Here is a 19,514-nt window from a genome sequence, read left to right as displayed (position 1 = left end):
GCACAGTAGAGATACATTGATTCAATGCATCTCTATGAGAAAGTGCTGATTGGCCAGTTTTAACCCATTCTGAGGAGGATAAAGGGGTAAGGGGGGCAAGCCACCTAAATGGTGGATTTTCATTATAGGGTCAGGAATACATGTTTGTGTTCCTGACCCTATAGTGATCCTTTAAGTATTCATTGTATGTGCTATCATTGCAATTGGTTCATTAATAAAAAAAAAGTTATTAACTCAAACCCTTCTCTAAATTTTAAGCCACTCGGTATGTATATATATATATTTGCTCACTTGTGCCATTACCGAGAGAACATATCTGAGTCATATCAGACTGGCCCCACCCATACGGGCAGCCCAGATCCGAAATGCCAGCAAGTTCCCTCTGCACGAGAGATACAGCAACCCCAGACGATCGTTATTTTGAGACCTGAGCTGGGATTTACCGAAGGGCAAGCTATTGAGTTCCTCTAAGCTTTTGTCAGTTTTCAGAGTTCTCATTTTTTCTTTTTGCTTTAATATTTTTAATATAATAATCCTTCCATCAACTCTTGAAAGGGAATAGTTTTTTTTTTAATGAGGTGTATGTAAAATAAAAAAGAGAAATGCTCATCCCTACCTGTAGCATAAGACAAGATCCTTCAGCCATATACATGAACCTTGGTTCAAACAATGTTTGAAAACTGACAGTTACAGCATTACTTCCTAAAGTGATAAATTAGAGAGGATTCAAAGCCAATTTCAAATGTAAAGCCAAAGTAGCTGAAATTAAAGAATAGTTGACTGAGATCATTTTTCCAATTTGACTATTTTGACTTTCGATGTGAAATCCATTTTAGAATTCTCAGTGTCTTCCCTGCTACCGTGGGAAGAACATAGAGACTAACTGTTGGTTTTCAAACACTGTCTGACCTAAGGTGTGTGTATATGTCTGTTTGGTCCTCTCATTTACTAGAGGTAGGGATGGGCTTTTATTTTTTTATTTTATTCTTCACATACAATCAATTCAAAAAAAAATCATTAGAATGCTTGATAAAAGGAATTATTATAATGAAAATAGTTTTGAGGGGGCAGTTGTCCTTTAATTTCCTACTAGGTGCTATCATCTAAATGATTCCACCGTTCCCACGTTTTCCACCTGTTTTTATGTTGACAAACATCCAAAGCTGCCTTTGGCCGTCTCTCCTGCAGAGTTATTGAATTGCATGCCTTTTTTTTCTTATTTATAAATGGCCTGTTCCAGAGCCTCCAGTTTATTGTAATCTCCAGATGCATAATCTCTTTTTAACACTGTGTGTACAAAACACGTTCGAGGGACAGAGAAAAGAGCTGTTTTATTCAAATAAGTGCATGCTGGTTCCAACTCTGTAATCTGCTTTTCTGAATGGAAATAAACTAAAGAGGTTTATGCTTGCCAATAATTCATGTTTAGAGTCATCTCCAAAAATATGATATGTTTCGGTGGGATTTAACTTGCCCCAGATAACTATAATCATCTTACACAGTATTAGGTAAAGAATAATCTCTCTCTGATCTCACGTCAGTTTGCTCCACACAGAGAAAGCACTGTCCTGATATTAAAGAATTAATCTGGCGTTTCCTTGTGAAAGTTAGAGATCAGACTGTGAAATGTTTTGCCAATTGTAGGCCTTATTTATCCATTCTAAGCAAATGCTTAGAAGTGTGTTAAAGGAACTTTCAGATTATTTTTTTTTATTTTTTTTATATTATCTATTTTTGGGCAATCTAGTAGATATAACCCAAATTAAAACATTTAATTATGCATTTTCTCAGTGGGAATATATATTTAAAAAAAAACAGCTTACAGAAGCTGCAGATCTCTCATCTGCAGCCTTCTCAAGCACTTCCCCTTCTAACTCCGCCCAGACTTTATGTGGCTGTCCAATCACAGATTTCCCAATGCAGCCCAGTGAGTAGTTAGTGCTGTCTGGGTCATAGAGTCTGGGTAACCAGGAGTTTGAAAGTAGTTGCTGAGGGTAACTTGCTGTGAGGATACTCTTTAGGCAGGGGTAAATGGTTCTCTCACCTATCTCGAGCCTTGCACAGCTGTGACCCCTGCTATTTCTAATATATATTCCCTCGTGATTAACACTGAGTATGTTTCCTGTTGCTCCTCCAGCGATCCAGGGGCTGCAGTGAGAGCTGTGTGTATATTTACTGATTGCTGCTGTGAGACGCTGAGATTATTCAGATTGATCACAGCAGGCATGTTTCCCAGTTTTCTGGTATCTCTTAGAGAGGTGCATGCGCTGGAGAGATGTATAGACAGACAGACAGACAGATTGACCGATATATTTATATATAGATACATAGATTAGTCTGACAGTCATTCAGTACTAAGTAGATCTACTCTTTAGTGCACCTTCGATTAGAGAGGATTATAAGAGATTAACCCTGTAATAAACCGTGCCATTAACACACAGAGCTATTAACAGCCCAGCATGTTCTCCTTATTTACCATCTACAGGACTCTGATTTCGCTAAGTGAGCGTGACATTTAATGTCATATTGCAACACATTGTTATGACAACATCGAGTGAATACTGCGGGTTCTTAACACTGCTAGACAGCTTGTAGACATGTTTTTACATGATCTGTACTTAGAATATAGAACTGTGTTTATACTATGTGGCTAGTTAAGACTTGCTGTTTTTATTAGTTCACATTTGACTGAATGATTAACAAAATGGTATCATTGCTTCTTCATTGGTAAATGACATGAAAAGGTGCGCCAATTAAGCTATGACCATGTGTCAGGTGGGGAAAGGGCTCAGGAATCCCTGAGGACTGATTTTTTTATTTGGTGGTCTAATCGTTAGAGCGGGGGAATAGTGTCTCTTTGGCAAAGATCATCCTTACTTACTACATTTTTACCCATTCTGTTTTATATTTTGTATGATGTCATATCATGGTGTTTGTCTGTGTTATAGCAAAGCATGTAGAAGGGAACAGTATGTGGAAGATCTGTGTCAGGAGTGGGACAAATTAATATATGTGTATATAATACTTATAATGTCTGTTAAAATCAAATATATTTTAGTGCTCACAAATGCTCTTGTGATAATTAAATTACAACCGTTCTATGCATTGCTTTACCTCGGGCTTTATAAAGATAAGTCTACCATCGAGGAAATTATTTCTGATAAAAATATGACAGATTATAAATCAGCACTCTGCTGATCTGTGTGCAAACCTGTTCTGTGTCTTTGGAAAAGCCTCATTGTTACGATTGCCTCCGGTCTAGCAGGAGGTTGGATCGCTTGGAAGTCCTGGTTCCCGAAGTCAGAGAGTCGAACGATGCTTCAATTGGTAGAAAGCTGTAAGTGTAGAATATCCCACTAGCTATAGTAAAGCTAGGATTCCCGGATCCCTACAACACGAGTCGAGGCTGCGAGTTGAGGGTAAAAACGAACTGGCTTTAATGGCACACAAGCATGGCAATTTATGCAAGTCCCCAGGTCCAGGGACAGCCCCCTATGGACCTGATGGGATACAGGTACAATGCAACTAGTCAACCAATCACAATACAATGTATCTTTCAAACTAGTACCCGCCCAGCTTGGAGATAATGAGGCCAACGGTTATACAATTTAATTATCTCCAAGCGCCCAAAAGACCATGCTTTATTGTGTTCCAGCAAACAGCATAAAAATATATAACTTTGGCATTATAGAGAGAATATAGTTCATTCCACGAATCGTTCAGTAGCTCAGATCTGGATGCATCAAGTGTACGAATTGCGCCCAGATCCCACAAACAGAACGGGAGGTTTCTGCTATAGAAAGTCTTGTTCGGTAGTTGGATTGTAAGCCCTCCATGACGGCCATGTTTTTAGGTCCGTCAATGGACAGCAGGACCTTGACTCCGTACTTATGGAGTGTAGGTTGGGTACATAGTCACACGAATCCCCGCTATCAGTCTGGTTGTCCCGGTCGATCGGGACACGAATGGAGACCGCCCGCAAGGGGTACTTAACCTGTGGTTAACCGCAAGATGAACGTTCTAATTAATGCCACACACAAGAACGTAGGTGGCCCCCATTCGTGAGTCTTTCGGTAGTTTCCCTTCGGGGAATTGTATACGAATGGGGGGTCCCCTGGGACCGTCAATTAGCTTGTGGTTAACCAGAGACCGCAACTCCTTGTGCGGTTAATGAGCGGCACACTCCGCTCGCCGGGTGGTCGGCCATTCGGTACTTCGAGGGTAGACGAGGTTAAGTGGCGGCACACGCCAAAGGCTGGATGGTCTATCGTTCGTACCGACGAATGAGACTTTATAACAGTTCGTGTAATCCGTTCGTATGGACTGAATGTCGGTAAAAAAGGGTTTTAATAAGAAGAGGCATAGTATAACAATATTCTTTGGTTCTTTGTAATACTCATAAACATTAAATACATTCATAACAAATGTTTGCTTAACTCAGTGTTTTCAAAGAAAACCCAGATTGCTTTAAAGTGGGTATATGACCGGTGTCTAGTGTGTCAAAAAAAACAAAACACAGCATTTACAAAGGGAAGAAATACAGTGTAATTCTGCAGTGGATTGCAGTGAATGCCTGCTAACCAATCTTACCATTAAAGGAATGCTATAAAGTTAAAAATAAATTACCATAGCTAACTTGAAGGATTTATTTTCAGTTCTACTTTTCTATTTTAAAATTCACTTTGAATCTCTTTAAATTTGCAAATCTAATTTTTTATCTTTATTTTTTTTAGCTGAGATCATTGTGCATTTTTGTCAAAATAAGAAAAAAAAATCGAAATTTTTGCTCGACGGCAATTGAAGGCAAACACAGACAATTCTCTGATTAGCCCTTGCGATGGTCTTGGTCTAATCCAGTGTCTCTCATAGAGAAGCATTGCGGACCTATGTGTATGACAGCCAATCACCGCTTTCCACCAATCGCAGCATTGCCACTAGCCAGATACTTTCCATAACGAAGTACTAAACGGAATGCTTCTGTATGAGAACCATTCACAGTGTTTGGCGGCATCTAGCTAGGAACGATCACATTGAAACTGAAGGTTTCAATGATGATGCCCCTCTGTTTGTTGTCACTATGACAGCCACTTAGGCATTTATGTTTACACACATCCAAAGCTGCTTTTGACCATCTCTCCTGCAGAGTTATAAAATTGTATGCCTTTTTTTTCTTATTTATAAATGGCCTGTTCCAGAGCCAGGGCCCAGGCAACGGTTCAATTGGTGCTCTCCCATACACACACTACCCCCAATTCACACACAACCCCCCTATTCATACACTGCCCCCATACACACACTGCACCCCTCACACATACACAAACTATCCTACACACACTGCACCCCTCACACATACACAAACTATCCCACACACACTGCACCCCTCACACATTAGCACTTACACACACTACCTTACATACACTCACACTGCACCCCTCACACACACACACTGTACTGCATACACAAACTGTACCCCTCACACACACACTGCCCCACTCACACTCACGCATTCATCTCTTACACACACTTCACCCCTCACACACATTGCAACACAAACACACACACACACACTATATACTGCCCCTACCCCGTACCACATGCTCTATCCCCTACTGCAGCCCCTATCTTGGACTCTTTCTTTAAGTAATCTACCAGTGCCCCTCCCGAGATTACGTTCTGGATTCTGCACTAGGTGTATGGTTTAGAGAAAATGCTAATGTTTTACATTGACAGACAAAAGAAGCATGGTCTGTGCACCAAAACCACTTTGTTAAGATAAACATACGCCTGATGTCTGGAAGGGATCCTTAATGGACCACTATAGGCACCCAGACCACTTCAGCTCAATGAAGTGGTCTGGGTGCTAGGTCCCTCTAGTGTTAACCCTGCAGCTGCTATGTTTCACTGAGGGTTAATCCAGCCTCTAGTGGCTGTCTCACTGACAGCCACTAGAGGCCGTTTCCGCGCTTCTCACTGTGAAAATCACAGTGAGAAGACCCTGGACGTCCGTAGGAAAGCATTGAGAAATGCTTTGCTATGGGCGGTTTGAATGCACGCGCGGCTCTTGCCGCGCATGCGCATTCGCCGCTGACGTCGGCAGAGGGAGGAGAGTTTCCCGGCGCCAAGGGGCTGGAGAAAGGTAAGTGTTTTAACCCCTTCAGCCCTATTCAGCCCAGCGACAGTGGGACTCTGAGGGGGGGGGGACCTAAAGACCCTATAGTGCCAGGAAATCTAACTTTATGATAGAAGAAAGTAAATCTCTAGGACCAAATGTTCATCATTTACAAGCAGCTCCTACTTGATTTTACCCCTACAAATGCCAGAAATGTTCCTAAAATATTTAAACAGTTTGTCTTTCTACATGTACCACCTTGACTTCAACGGGACCTTCACGTAGAATCTACTCCTCTGCAAGCTGGATTTTATGGTAAAGCTGGTAATGTCACTGGCAGGCAAATGGTTAAAGGGACACTCCAGACCCTTAAAACTGTTTATCTTGCTGAAATGCTTTATGTGTGTCCTATTTGGTCATTTTGCAAAAAAAGTGCAGATTATTTCAATAGAAATTGACACTTTTATAAATTCACCTGGTTACACCCCCCTGGATTTCAATCACACACCAGGTCCTGTAACTTCCTGGTTTGGTTAGCTTTTTGAGCTAAACTCAAGAGGCAGCAGTTTCCCAGAGCACCTGTCTTGCAAAGACTTCTCATTGAGCTGCATTGGGACGTATGTGATTGGACAGCCACAGAAAGTCTGGGCGGGGTTAGAAGGGGAGGGATTGCAAAGGCCACAGACAAGAGATCTTCAGCTTTTACAAGCTGTTTTTAGATATACCCACATTGGTAACATATATATCTAAATGCATGCATGTTAGTATTTGGGAGTATATATTCTAAACTGTGTTTTTTTTATTTTTTTATTTTGTATTTGGCCAGTGGAGTTTAACCCAATTACTGGTTTGCAATTTTATTTGAATACCACTGTAATGTATTTAGTTAAGCTCTATTATACATTTTTGAAGCTGTTAAGGCAAACATACTGGTTGTTGTCCTTAGATTATGGAAAAAGCTACAGAGACAGAAAGGGTTTGTTTTGAAATATAGAATATAGGTCTTGTCACTAGGTGGCGCCATACACTAACTTTCAATAATAAATACATTCACTAGTCCAAAAGTGTATGTGTGCATGTAATTTTGATAAATATTTATCACGTCATGTCATTGGTCCTTAAGGAGTTAAATACTTCATTAAGAACCATAGTAGAATTGATTGGTACATACTTTGGGACCAGTACGTAAGTGTAGTACTAATTCTAGGGACATTCAGTTTGTGAATTTAAAGATATTCAAAAAGAATAATGCTCACACTTTTTTTTTTTTTTTAAATGTATCATACATGGGAGAAATGTTCTGCCTTTGGCACACTCATTGTTATAGTCTTCTACTCACATACCAATTATCCAGCACAGTCATAGCATTTTGGGGGATTTAATTATACTATTTCATTAATATTTAAATATGTTTTTTTACTTGTGGCTTTGAATGTGTAATAATACTAACACTAAGATAGAATTTAGTCACCTTGTATTCTTGGGTATATTATATACTTTGTAACATTGCTTTATGTGTGTTGTTTAACTCACTAAAAGAAACCTTGATTCGTCAGACCAAGCAACCTTCTTCCATTCCACCATGATCCAGTTCTGACACTCACGTCTGCAATGTATATTGAAGGTACATTGAAAAGGGGTTATCATGGGTTCTCTGACCGGTCTGCAGCTACACAGCCCCATACGCAGCAAACTGTGATGTAATGTGTGTTCTGACATCTTTCTATCATGGTCAGCATAAGGTTTTTTAGGAATTTGAGCTAACCTAGCTGTTTTGTGTGATCGTACCAGACGGACTAGCCTTTCACCCCACAAGACTTGCCATCTTGGAGATGCTCTGACCCAGTTGTCATCACTATTTGACTCTTGTCAATGTCACTCAGATCGTTTCGCTTGCCCATCATATCAATCTCTGTGCAAGTATATTTTAGACTACTCACTATAGAACAGTGTGTTTTTTGACACTCATGGGTAGTAAGATTACTTCCTTTTTAGTTGTAAACATTTGGTCACTTATATGTATTGATTTTTAATCTACACTCACACTGTTGGGTTTAAATTTCTATTGTGCACCTATATACAGTGAAAAAAGTATTTGATCCCCTGCAGATTTTGAACGTTTGCCCACTGACAAAGAAATGATCAGTCTATAATTTTAATGGTAGGTGTATTTTAACCGTGAGAGAGAGAATAACAAAATTTATTTTTTTTTAAATCCAGAAAAACACATGTCAAAAAAAATTGTAAATTGATTTGCATGTCAATGTGTGAAATAAGTATTTGACCCCTTTGCCTAAGTACTTGGTGGCAAAACCCTTGTTGGTAATCACAGAGGTCAGACGTTTCTTGTAGTGGGCCGCCAGGTTTGCACACATCTTAGGAGGGATTTTGTCCCACTCCTCTTTGCAGATCCTCTCCAAGTCATTAAGGTTTCGAGTCTGATGTTTGGCAACTCAAACCTTCAGCTCTCTTCACAGATATTCTATGGGATTAAGGTCTGGAGACTGGCTAGGCCACTCCAGGACCTTAACGTGCTTCTTCTTGAGCCACTCCTTTGTTGCCTTGGCTGTGTGGTTTGGGTCGTTGTCATGCTGGAATACCCATCCACGACCCATTTTCAATGCCCTGGCTGAGGGAAGGAGGTTCTCACCCAACATTTGACATCCATCGTCCCTTTGATGCGGTGAACTTGTCCTGTCCCCTTAGCAGAAAAACACCCCTAAAGCATAATGTTTCCACCTCCATGTTTGATGGTGGGGATGGTGTTCTTGGGGTCATAGGCAGCATTCCTCCTCATCCAAACACGGTGAGTTGAATTGATGCCAAAGAGTTCGATTTTGGTCTCATCTGACCATAACACTTTCATCCAGTTCTCCTCTGAATCAGATGTTCATTGGCAAACTTCAGACTGACCTTTACATGTGCTTTCTTGAGCAGGGGGACTGTAGGATTTCAGTCCTTCACAGCGTAGTGAGTTACCAATTATTTTCTTGGTGACTATGGTCCCAGCTGCCTTGAGATCATTAACAAGATCATCTCGTGTAATTCTGGGCTAATTCCTTACCGTTCTCAATATCATTGAAACTCCACAAGGTGAGATCTTGCATGGAGCACCAGACCGAGGGAGACTGACAGTTATTTTGTGTTTCTTCCATTTGAGAATAATCGCACCAACTGTTGTCACCTTCTCACAAAGCTGCTTGGCGATGGTCTTGAAGCCCATTCCAGCCTTGTGTAGGTCTACAATCTTGTCACTGACATCCTTGGACAGCGCTTTGGTCTTGGCCATGGTGGAGAGTTTGGAATGTGATTAATTGCTTCTGTGGACAGGTGTCTTTTATACAGGTAACGAGCTGAGATTAGGAGCACTCCCTTTAAGAGACTGTTCCTAATCTCAGTTTGTTACCTGTATAAAAGACACCTGTGAGCCAGAAATCTTGCTGATTGATAGGGGATCAAATACATATTTCACTCGTTGCTGCATGTGTCTATAAGTTAACACTTTGTTTGGGTGTTGTTACTTGCACTTTATAAGTTATTAACTAAAATATCTTGCGCTATTTTTATTCATTTTAAGATTATTGATCGCTGTACTAAGGCTCTGACCTGGACTTGGAGTCGCTTTATCCACAAGCAATACAGTATATACTGCCCTGATCTCTCCAGTTACTACAAGATATTCTATCTAACTAAAAGCCGCTAGCGAATCTCCTATGAGTAATCGCACTAGAGCAGACAGTTGAGAGTTACAACAGAGAAACAGACAAGGAGTTACTTCTCAGTACAAACAGCAAGTGAACTTTTTTTTTTAACAAATACAAATAGTTTATACAAACTACACCATTATCTTTACACTTCCTTTCTCCCATCTACAAGTCCACCTTGACATCAAAAGAGCGTTCATAGGGCCACAATAGGTGTCTGTGTATCTGCCTGCCGGGGACTGCCTAGGCTGTCAGGCATTCTCCCTGCTACTGTAAAATAAAATAATGTTTAGTAAATAAAATATATATATATATATAAAAAACAATATAAGTATTTATATAAGATATATGTCATACTAAGTGTATTTTTATATTAATATATACATATATTATTAAAAAAATACACTTATAATTAAATTACACACGTGTGTGTGTATATATATATATATATATATATATACAAAAAATGGAATAGTCCATGCACTCTTGCTCAAAAGATAATAAACAGTATAAATGTTACTTGCCGGGTGCCACTTCCCATGGGGTTGTAGATAGAATCAAAACAGGAATAATTGGGTTGCACTCACGGACTTGAATAAAAAGTTATACATTTATTCCATAAATTGAAGCAAAATCGACGTTTCGGTCCTCTCAGGGACCTTCCTCAGGATCAAATGACATACATACATACAACAAATATCGCCATTATATAGCTATAAAATTAATACTTAATTGACTTACCCCTGGTGCAAAGAGTCCAACCGCGGCGTTCTCCATTCGTAATTGCGCATGCGCGAAATAGACGCGACCTTCCATAACCCGGAACTTCTACGTGATGACGTCACTAAACGTCGTTACCCTGGTTACGCAGTATGCGTTGCCTAGGGGACTATTTTACACAGGAAAATCGCTTGTAGGTTAAACTCCGTGCACCTTGGGACCAGATCAGATAAACAGACAATTTAAATATTTGATAAAAAAACTGTATGTTCTGCTATTAAAGGATACTCCATTGAATTAACATTATACAGTATGCAATTTAATACAACTAATGAATTAACATTGTACAGTATGCAATTTAATACAACTAATGTCCTTCCTTGACTAAATTATAAAGAAAAATATTACTTGTGATTACTCCATACTAATGTATAATATACACATGGATCGTGCTTAATTTCGTATACATGCAAAAAAGCATACTTAACTGACAGCTATTAAAAAATAATAATTAAAGAATAATATGAACAATTAATAACTAATGAAAAACTTTACAATAAGTGTGTAACGAATCTACAAATATATTCGATAATATTCCTATATAGTGATGGATTGTGTTGAGACTTGTAATAAATAATATACAATATATAAGATTCCCTGTTTTAATCAGGGATTGCGTGCAAGTTTTTATAAAAGTTAACCCTCATTAACTTTATGTGTTTAGTGCCGGTGTTGGAAGAACCATGTAAATGTTTATCTAGTGTTCCTTATATGGTAGCAGAACGTATAGTTATATGACCGACTCGCTGAATATACTGTGTGGAGTATTTTCTTCATTTACGTTAATAGTACATTTTTTGAGAATTTGTTAATTGTAACTATAATGTATCTATCTCTATTAATATGACTCATTGTAAAATCTTAATTGATCTCTTTATGGATATTGTGTCTACATCTAAATTTCACTTTTTTGTAGTACCCACTTATCCAATTCAATAAAGAAAAATGTGCCATTGATATTCCTAATCACAGTTATCTGCAAGCATACCACGGTTCCTTTTTAAAATCAAAAAACACAAGCAAAAATGGAGCTTATTAGAGAAACGAATGATACGAGATCATTTCGTTGAGTCCTTTTGGAGCAACTGTATCGAGTAAATAAATCCAATACGTCTCTCTGTTGAGAAGCATCTTGCCTCTGTTTCCTCCACGTCTTGGTTCCGGTATATGATCTATAGCCGTAAATTTAAGAGATGCTAAAGGATGTTGATTCTGCAAAAAATGTTTTGCGACCGGTTTGTCGCTGGTGCCGTCCCTATACGCTGTACGGATATTCGATCTATGGCCGCGTATACGTTCACACAGTAGAGTCTGTGTTTTACCTATATAGGACAAACCACATGGACAGGTTAATTTGTATATAACAAACTAAGTTTTGCAGGTAATAGTATGATTTATCTGGAACTTCTTACTGGTATGGGGGTGTCCAACCACATATAATGATTCTTCAGTTCAATTATCGAATATTATCCGAGATAATTGGAATATGATAGCCTGCGACTCTACATTACCATCAACCTTTCAACAGAAACCTTTAATTTGTTACAAACGAAATAAAAATTTGCGTGATTTATTGGTAAAAACTGATCCTATACAAAGTTATGTACGGCAGGGGAAGACACAGCATCGAGGAAGTGTCAGATGCTTGGGATGTGTGACCTGTAGCCACATGGTCCCGTCCCGCACATTCAACCACCCCCATACCAGTAAGAAGTTCCAGATAAATCATACTATTACCTGCAAAACTTAGTTTGTTATATACAAATTAACCTGTCCATGTGGTTTGTCCTATATAGGTAAAACACAGACTCTACTGTGTGAACGTATACGCGGCCATAGATCGAATATCCGTACAGCGTATAGGGACGGCACCAGCGACAAACCGGTCGCAAAACATTTTTTGCAGAATCAACATCCTTTAGCATCTCTTAAATTTACGGCTATAGATCATATACCGGAACCAAGACGTGGAGGAAACAGAGGCAAGATGCTTCTCAACAGAGAGACGTATTGGATTTATTTACTCGATACAGTTGCTCCAAAAGGACTCAACGAAATGATCTCGTATCATTCGTTTCTCTAATAAGCTCCATTTTTGCTTGTGTTTTTTGATTTTAAAAAGGAACCGTGGTATGCTTGCAGATAACTGTGATTAGGAATATCAATGGCACATTTTTCTTTATTGAATTGGATAAGTGGGTACTACAAAAAAGTGAAATTTAGATGTAGACACAATATCCATAAAGAGATCAATTAAGATTTTACAATGAGTCATATTAATAGAGATAGATACATTATAGTTACAATTAACAAATTCTCAAAAAATGTACTATTAACGTAAATGAAGAAAATACTCCACACAGTATATTCAGCGAGTCGGTCATATAACTATACGTTCTGCTACCATATAAGGAACACTAGATAAACATTTACATGGTTCTTCCAACACCGGCACTAAACACATAAAGTTAATGAGGGTTAACTTTTATAAAAACTTGCACGCAATCCCTGATTAAAACAGGGAATCTTATATATTGTATATTATTTATTACAAGTCTCAACACAATCCATCACTATATAGGAATATTATCGAATATATTTGTAGATTCGTTACACACTTATTGTAAAGTTTTTCATTAGTTATTAATTGTTCATATTATTCTTTAATTATTATTTTTTAATAGCTGTCAGTTAAGTATGCTTTTTTGCATGTATACGAAATTAAGCACGATCCATGTGTATATTATACATTAGTATGGAGTAATCACAAGTAATATTTTTCTTTATAATTTAGTCAAGGAAGGACATTAGTTGTATTAAATTGCATACTGTACAATGTTAATTCATTAGTTGTATTAAATTGCATACTGTATAATGTTAATTCAATGGAGTATCCTTTAATAGCAGAACATACAGTTTTTTTATCAAATATTTAAATTGTCTGTTTATCTGATCTGGTCCCAAGGTGCACGGAGTTTAACCTACAAGCGATTTTCCTGTGTAAAATAGTCCCCTAGGCAACGCATACTGCGTAACCAGGGTAACGACGTTTAGTGACGTCATCACGTAGAAGTTCCGGGTTATGGAAGGTCGCGTCTATTTCGCGCATGCGCAATTACGAATGGAGAACGCCGCGGTTGGACTCTTTGCACCAGGGGTAAGTCAATTAAGTATTAATTTTATAGCTATATAATGGCGATATTTGTTGTATGTATGTATGTCATTTGATCCTGAGGAAGGTCCCTGAGAGGACCGAAACGTCGATTTTGCTTCAATTTATGGAATAAATGTATAACTTTTTCTTCAAGTCCGTGAGTGCAACCCAATTATTCCTGTTTTGATTATATATATATATATATATATATATATATATATAATAACTATATGTATTATATTACTATAACATATAAATAAGTAAAAATAAATAAAAAAATAAATTACATATATATATATATACACTTAGATTGACATTTTATATATATATATATATAAAAATGAAAATTATACATAATATACATATGTCAACATACATAATTACATAAATAATTTCAAAAATATACACGTTGATTTAAAATATATAAATATGTATACTTATGTATTATTTTTACATAAATTAGTAATTTTATTGATTGCAATTTGAGGGACTGCCTGACAACACAGGCCGAAAGTCCAGAGAATGTATTTTGCTAGCACTATATTTAACCCTGTAACTTTCCATGACACCCTAAAACCTGTACATTAGGGGTACTGTTTTACTCAGGAGACTTCACTGAACACAAATGTTAGTGTTTCAAAATGGTAAAACATATCACAGCGATGTGGTTTGTTTGTCATCAGCACATTCAACTATGTAAAGAACAAAGTATTTCAGAAGAATATTTAATTCATTCAGATCTAGGATGTGTTATGTTTGTGTTCCCTTTATTTTTTTGAGCAGTGTGTGTATATATATATATATATATATATATATATATATATACACACACATATATATTTAAAATATCACTATAGTGCCAGGAAAACAAACTTGTATTAACAGGTCCCCCCACCCTCATGCCCCCCCCCCCCCGCCGGGCTCTAGGGGGAGGAAGAGGTTAAATCACTTACCTTTCTCCAACGCCGGGCTCCCTCGGTGCTGGGGACTCTCCTCCTCCTTCGGACGTCATCGGCTGAATGCGCATGCTCGGCAAGAGACTGCTATGTTTACAGCAGGCAGGGTTAACCCTAGATGGACCTGGCACCCAGACCACTTCATTAATCTGAAGTGGTCTGGGTGCCTATAGTGGTCCTTTAATAAATAACAGGTAATAAATATATTCAACCATGACAGGTGCATTCTGTGCTGAGGTATATTGCCATAGGTCTCTGATTTTAGATTGAATGAAGATTTGACTGTGTCCCTGAGGTTATTCCATATTACGACACTCACCGCCAGGGGAATGAAGCCGCCGTTTAGTCGATAATCCCCTTTCTCCAGAAATGCAATTTCAGTCCAACCGATCATAAAACTCCCGAACGGAGCATACGAATGCGGTAACTCCCGATCAGCAATCCATCCGAAATCCTTCCACAGCTAGAAATAAACGAAAACGCTGTCCCAATAGTAAATCCCTCCACAAACGAGACAAAGCTCCGTCTTGAAGGTCAAGCAGTAATGTGTTTAATGGGGGCTACCTGCCCGGTATTTATGCAGGTCTCCACAAGGTAGACACTCCCCTAGGGGACCTTGTGGAAGACTGTAAAATATATTATACAGTAGCCAATCGCAGTGGCTATAACATAAGCCCTTCCCATTTTACCCATAAGTCATTCTTTCCTATCCCGGAGATAATTAGGGAGAATATAAAGAGTCCGTTTTTAGATCCATAGGTTTTGCACCGAACACCGCTGATTCGCCTCGTGTCCAATAGTAAATCCCTCCAAAAAACGAGACAAAGCTCCGTCTTGAAGGTCAAGCAGTAATGTGTTTAATGGGGGCTACCTGCCCGGTATTTATGCAGGTCTACACAAGGCAGACACTCCCCTATGGGACCTTGTGGAAGACTGTAAAATATATTATACAGTAGCCAATCGCAGTGGCTATAACATAAGCCCTTCCCATTTTACCCATAAGTCATTCTTTCCTATCCCAGAGATAATTAGGGAGAAACCTAATTAACTCCGAGGATAGGGACCATCGCCATTTTAAAATCAAATACGAAAAGTGCAATAAAATACATAAAATCAGAAGTACCGAATGTATAGTGTTCGTGCAACGTATCCCCAGATAGCCTGGATCTGAGGGCATATTCCTACCGAATAGCGCTCAGGTCCGATGTACACAGTCCAATCGCCATGGAGTCAAAGTCTCTCATAAGTCCTTCGGTATACGAATGACTCCATGGGACGGCTATCTGGGTAAGTCCATACGAATGAGAGAAACTCCCGAACTGACCGGTGTTCGTACGCCTCCAAGAGAATAGAAGGGGGCGGCTGTCTCCAGGGGTGTTCGGTAGATAAAGAGTCCGTTTTTAGATCCATAGGTTTTGCACCGAACACCGCTGATTCGCCTCGTGTCCAAAATGGCCGCCGCCTCGTGTTCGGCATACGAACGACGACCACCCGTACGAATGGAATGGAGAGGTGTTTGCGGTTAACCACAACGTTCTAATTGTGGTCAAGGTGTTAATGAGCCGCACACTCCTCTCCTGGGTGGCCGATGGTTCGGTAGTTTCAATCGGTACTTAGGGAAACGTACGAACAAGAGCATACGGACAGGAAATCCACGAATCCAAGGCAAACAGACGAACCAGCAATACAGGTCTATGCAGCAGGGTTCGTCACACGGCTCCCCCCTTGTGGAACACTCCGGCAGACCCGGCTTGGCCCTTTAGCGGGTCAACTTGGGGATGACCGGACTAGGAGGTAGCAAGAACGTCGGTTTGCCGTGACAATCCATCTGCATTCCCATTCTACTTACCGGGTCGGTAGCTGATGGTGAAGTTATACGGTTGTAATGCTAAACTCCACCGCAGCAGTCTACCATTGTCTCCTGAGACCCGGTTAAGCCAGACAAGGGGATTGTGGTCCGTGACAAGGGAAAATTCCTGTCCATACAAATAGGGACTCAACTTTTTCAATGCCCAGACCAGGGCCAAACATTCTTTCTCCACTGCCGCATAACTCACTTCTCGGGGTAACAGCTTTTGACTGAGATATGCGACAGGGTGTTCTCCTCCATCTTCCCCGACCTGGCTTAGCACAGCCCCCAGTCCATACATGGAAGCATCTGTATGGACGAGAAAACGTTTGTTAGGAACTGGGGCAGCCAGGACAGGGGCATTCACGAGAGCCTGCTTAAGTGCTTGAAACATAGCTTCACAAGCTGGAGACCACAGGACCTGCTTAGGGAGGTTTTTCTTAGTCAGGTCAGTCAGGGGTTTAGCGATAGAGCTGTAGTCGGGGACAAAGCGTCTGTAATACCCTGCTGTCCCTAGGAAGGCCAATACCTGGGTCTTAGTGATAGGTGTGGGCCAGTTCGCTACTGCCTCTATCTTGGCTGGCTCTGGTCTCTGGCTCCCACACCCCACTCTGTGACCCAAGTATTGTACCTCAGCCATGCCTAGATGACACTTCTCTGGCTTCAATGTCAGGCCAGCGGCCCAAATTTTATCCAGTACTACCCCTACATGCACCAGGTGTTCCTCCCAGGACCCACTGTAGATCGCAATATCATCCAGGTATGCACAAGCAAATTCCTGGAATCCATCAAGGAGCCTGTCCACCATACGTTGGAAGGTAGCTGGGGCATTCTTCATCCCAAATGGCATGACCTTAAATTGGTATAAGCCAAATGGGGTAACGAAGGCCGACTTGGGGATAGCGTCCTTGGCCAGGGGAATCTGCCAGTAGCCCTTACACAGGTCTATGGTGGTCAGATAGCGTCCCCTGGCAATGCGGTCTAACAATTCGTCTACCCGGGGCATCGGGTAGGCGTCAGTGGTGGTCCGCTCGTTGAGCCTCCTGTAGTCCACACAGAACCGGGTGGTCCCATCCTTCTTAGGCACCAGGACTACAGGGGAGGCCCAAGGGCTATCGGAGTGCTCGATGACCCCAAGCTGGGTCATCTCCTCTATCTCCTTCCGCATTCCTTCTCGGACTGCTTCAGGGATACGGTAAGGGGGCTGTCGTAAGGGGTTCTGTCCAGGGGTCTCTACATTATGTACAGCTAGGGTAGTGTAGCCGGGCTCTTGGGAGAACGTCGCCTGCTTCTCCCACAGAAGCTGTCTTGCCTGTCCTTTCTCTGCGGGGCTTAACCTGTCCCCTAGCTGTACGAGGCTAGTCATGTCCGTCTGGGAATCTCTTGCTAACAAGTCGGGTAAAGGTAAACTTTCAGTATCGTCTGCAGCGGGGGCACATACTGCAGCTACATCCTCAGGTCGTTCCTGATACTCCTTTAGCATGTTCACATGAAAGGATCGCTGGATCCTGTCATCTGAACAGCTGGCTATAAGGTAGGTAGTATCACACACCTGAGCTACCACTTTATACGGGCCCTGCCAAGATGTCTGCATCTTGTTCTCCTTCACAGGTTTGAGCACTAGCACCTTCTGCCCAACCTGGAAGACTCACTGTCGGGCACCCCGATCGTACCATTCCCTCTGTCTCCCCTGGGCCACCTGGAGGTTCTCTCTTACCATCAGAGAGAGTTTCTCCATGCGGTCCCGGAGTTCCAGAACATATGGCACTATGGGGGTCCCTTCCTGCTCTGTCTCCCCCTCCCAGTGGCCTCTAATGAGATCTAGGGGTCCGCGGACTCTTCTCCCATAAAGCAGCTCAAAGGGGGAGAACCCAGTAGATTCCTGGGGCACCTCTCTGTAAGCAAACAACAGATGAGGCAGGAATCGCTCCCAGTCTCTGCAAGTGTCAGAAAAGGTCCTCAGCATCTGTTTGAGGGTGCCATTAAATCGCTCGCAGAGACCGTTAGTCTGTGGATGGTATGGGGAACTAAGTATCGGTTTAATGCCGCATACCCTCCACAGCTGCTGGGTGAGCACAGCGGTAAATTGGGTTTCCTGGTCAGAGAGGATCTCTTTAGGGAACCCAACCCTGGTAAAAATCCTAACCAGGGCATCAGCAACTGTCTCTGCCTCTATGTTAGACAGCGCTACAGCATCTGGATAGCGAGTGGCATAGTCCACCACGGTGAGAATGTATTTCTTACCGGATGGACTAGCCCTGGCCAGTGGACCCACAATATCAACGGCTATGCGGGCAAAGGGCTCCCCAATAATAGGCATTGACATAAGCCTAGCTCTTGGGTGGTCCCCCTACCTACCCGTTGACAAGTGTCACACGTGCTACAATATATCCGCACAGCCTGGTTAATCCCTGGCCAAAAAAAGTTCTGCATAATCCTATGGGCTGTGCGGCGGGACCCTAGATGTCCGGCTAGCGGAACATCATGCCCTATCCGCAGAATCTCCTGCCGGTATTTCGCGGGCACTACCAGCTGTCGATTCGGCGGAGGGGCAACACTTTTCTGGGATGGCTTAGGGATCCGGTATAACCTGTCTCCCACCCACTCATACCGCTCCCCCTCTGCTCCTTCTTTTCCAGTATCTGCTCTGCCCCTATATCTCTGGAGAGATGGATCTGTCTGGGTTTCCCTCCCGAACTCCTCTGGGGAATCCCAGCTAACTAAAGTCTGCCCTGGGGTGTCAGTCGGGGAATCGGTTCTTACCTGGGTCTCAGCAGCAGGTGGGCCGGTTCCAGCAGCACGGGTCTGAGCACGGGTAGTCACTGGGTTGGCTTCGGCAGGTCCCATGGAAGCATAGGCAGAAATCAGAGGGGCCAAATCATTTCCCAGCAAAACATCAGCAGGCAAGTCCTTCATAACTCCCACATTCACATGTCCGGATCCCACTCCCCAGTCCAAATGA

At 41.3% G+C, this 19,514-nt stretch overlaps 1 protein-coding gene across 2 annotated transcripts in view; it reads left to right on the top strand.

Annotated features, from left to right (window-relative positions):
* DLG2 (discs large MAGUK scaffold protein 2) overlaps positions 1 to 19,514 on the top strand; it is a 1,308,393-nt gene that overhangs the window by 61,016 nt on the left and 1,227,863 nt on the right. The window lies entirely within an intron of this gene.

The sequence above is a fragment of the Pelobates fuscus genome, chromosome 1 (assembly GCF_036172605.1).
Source record: "Pelobates fuscus isolate aPelFus1 chromosome 1, aPelFus1.pri, whole genome shotgun sequence".
In the NCBI taxonomy this organism is placed as follows: Eukaryota; Metazoa; Chordata; class Amphibia; order Anura; family Pelobatidae; genus Pelobates; species Pelobates fuscus.
The sequence above is the reverse complement of the archived record's forward strand: the minus strand, read 5'-3'. Positions and strand labels throughout refer to the sequence as shown.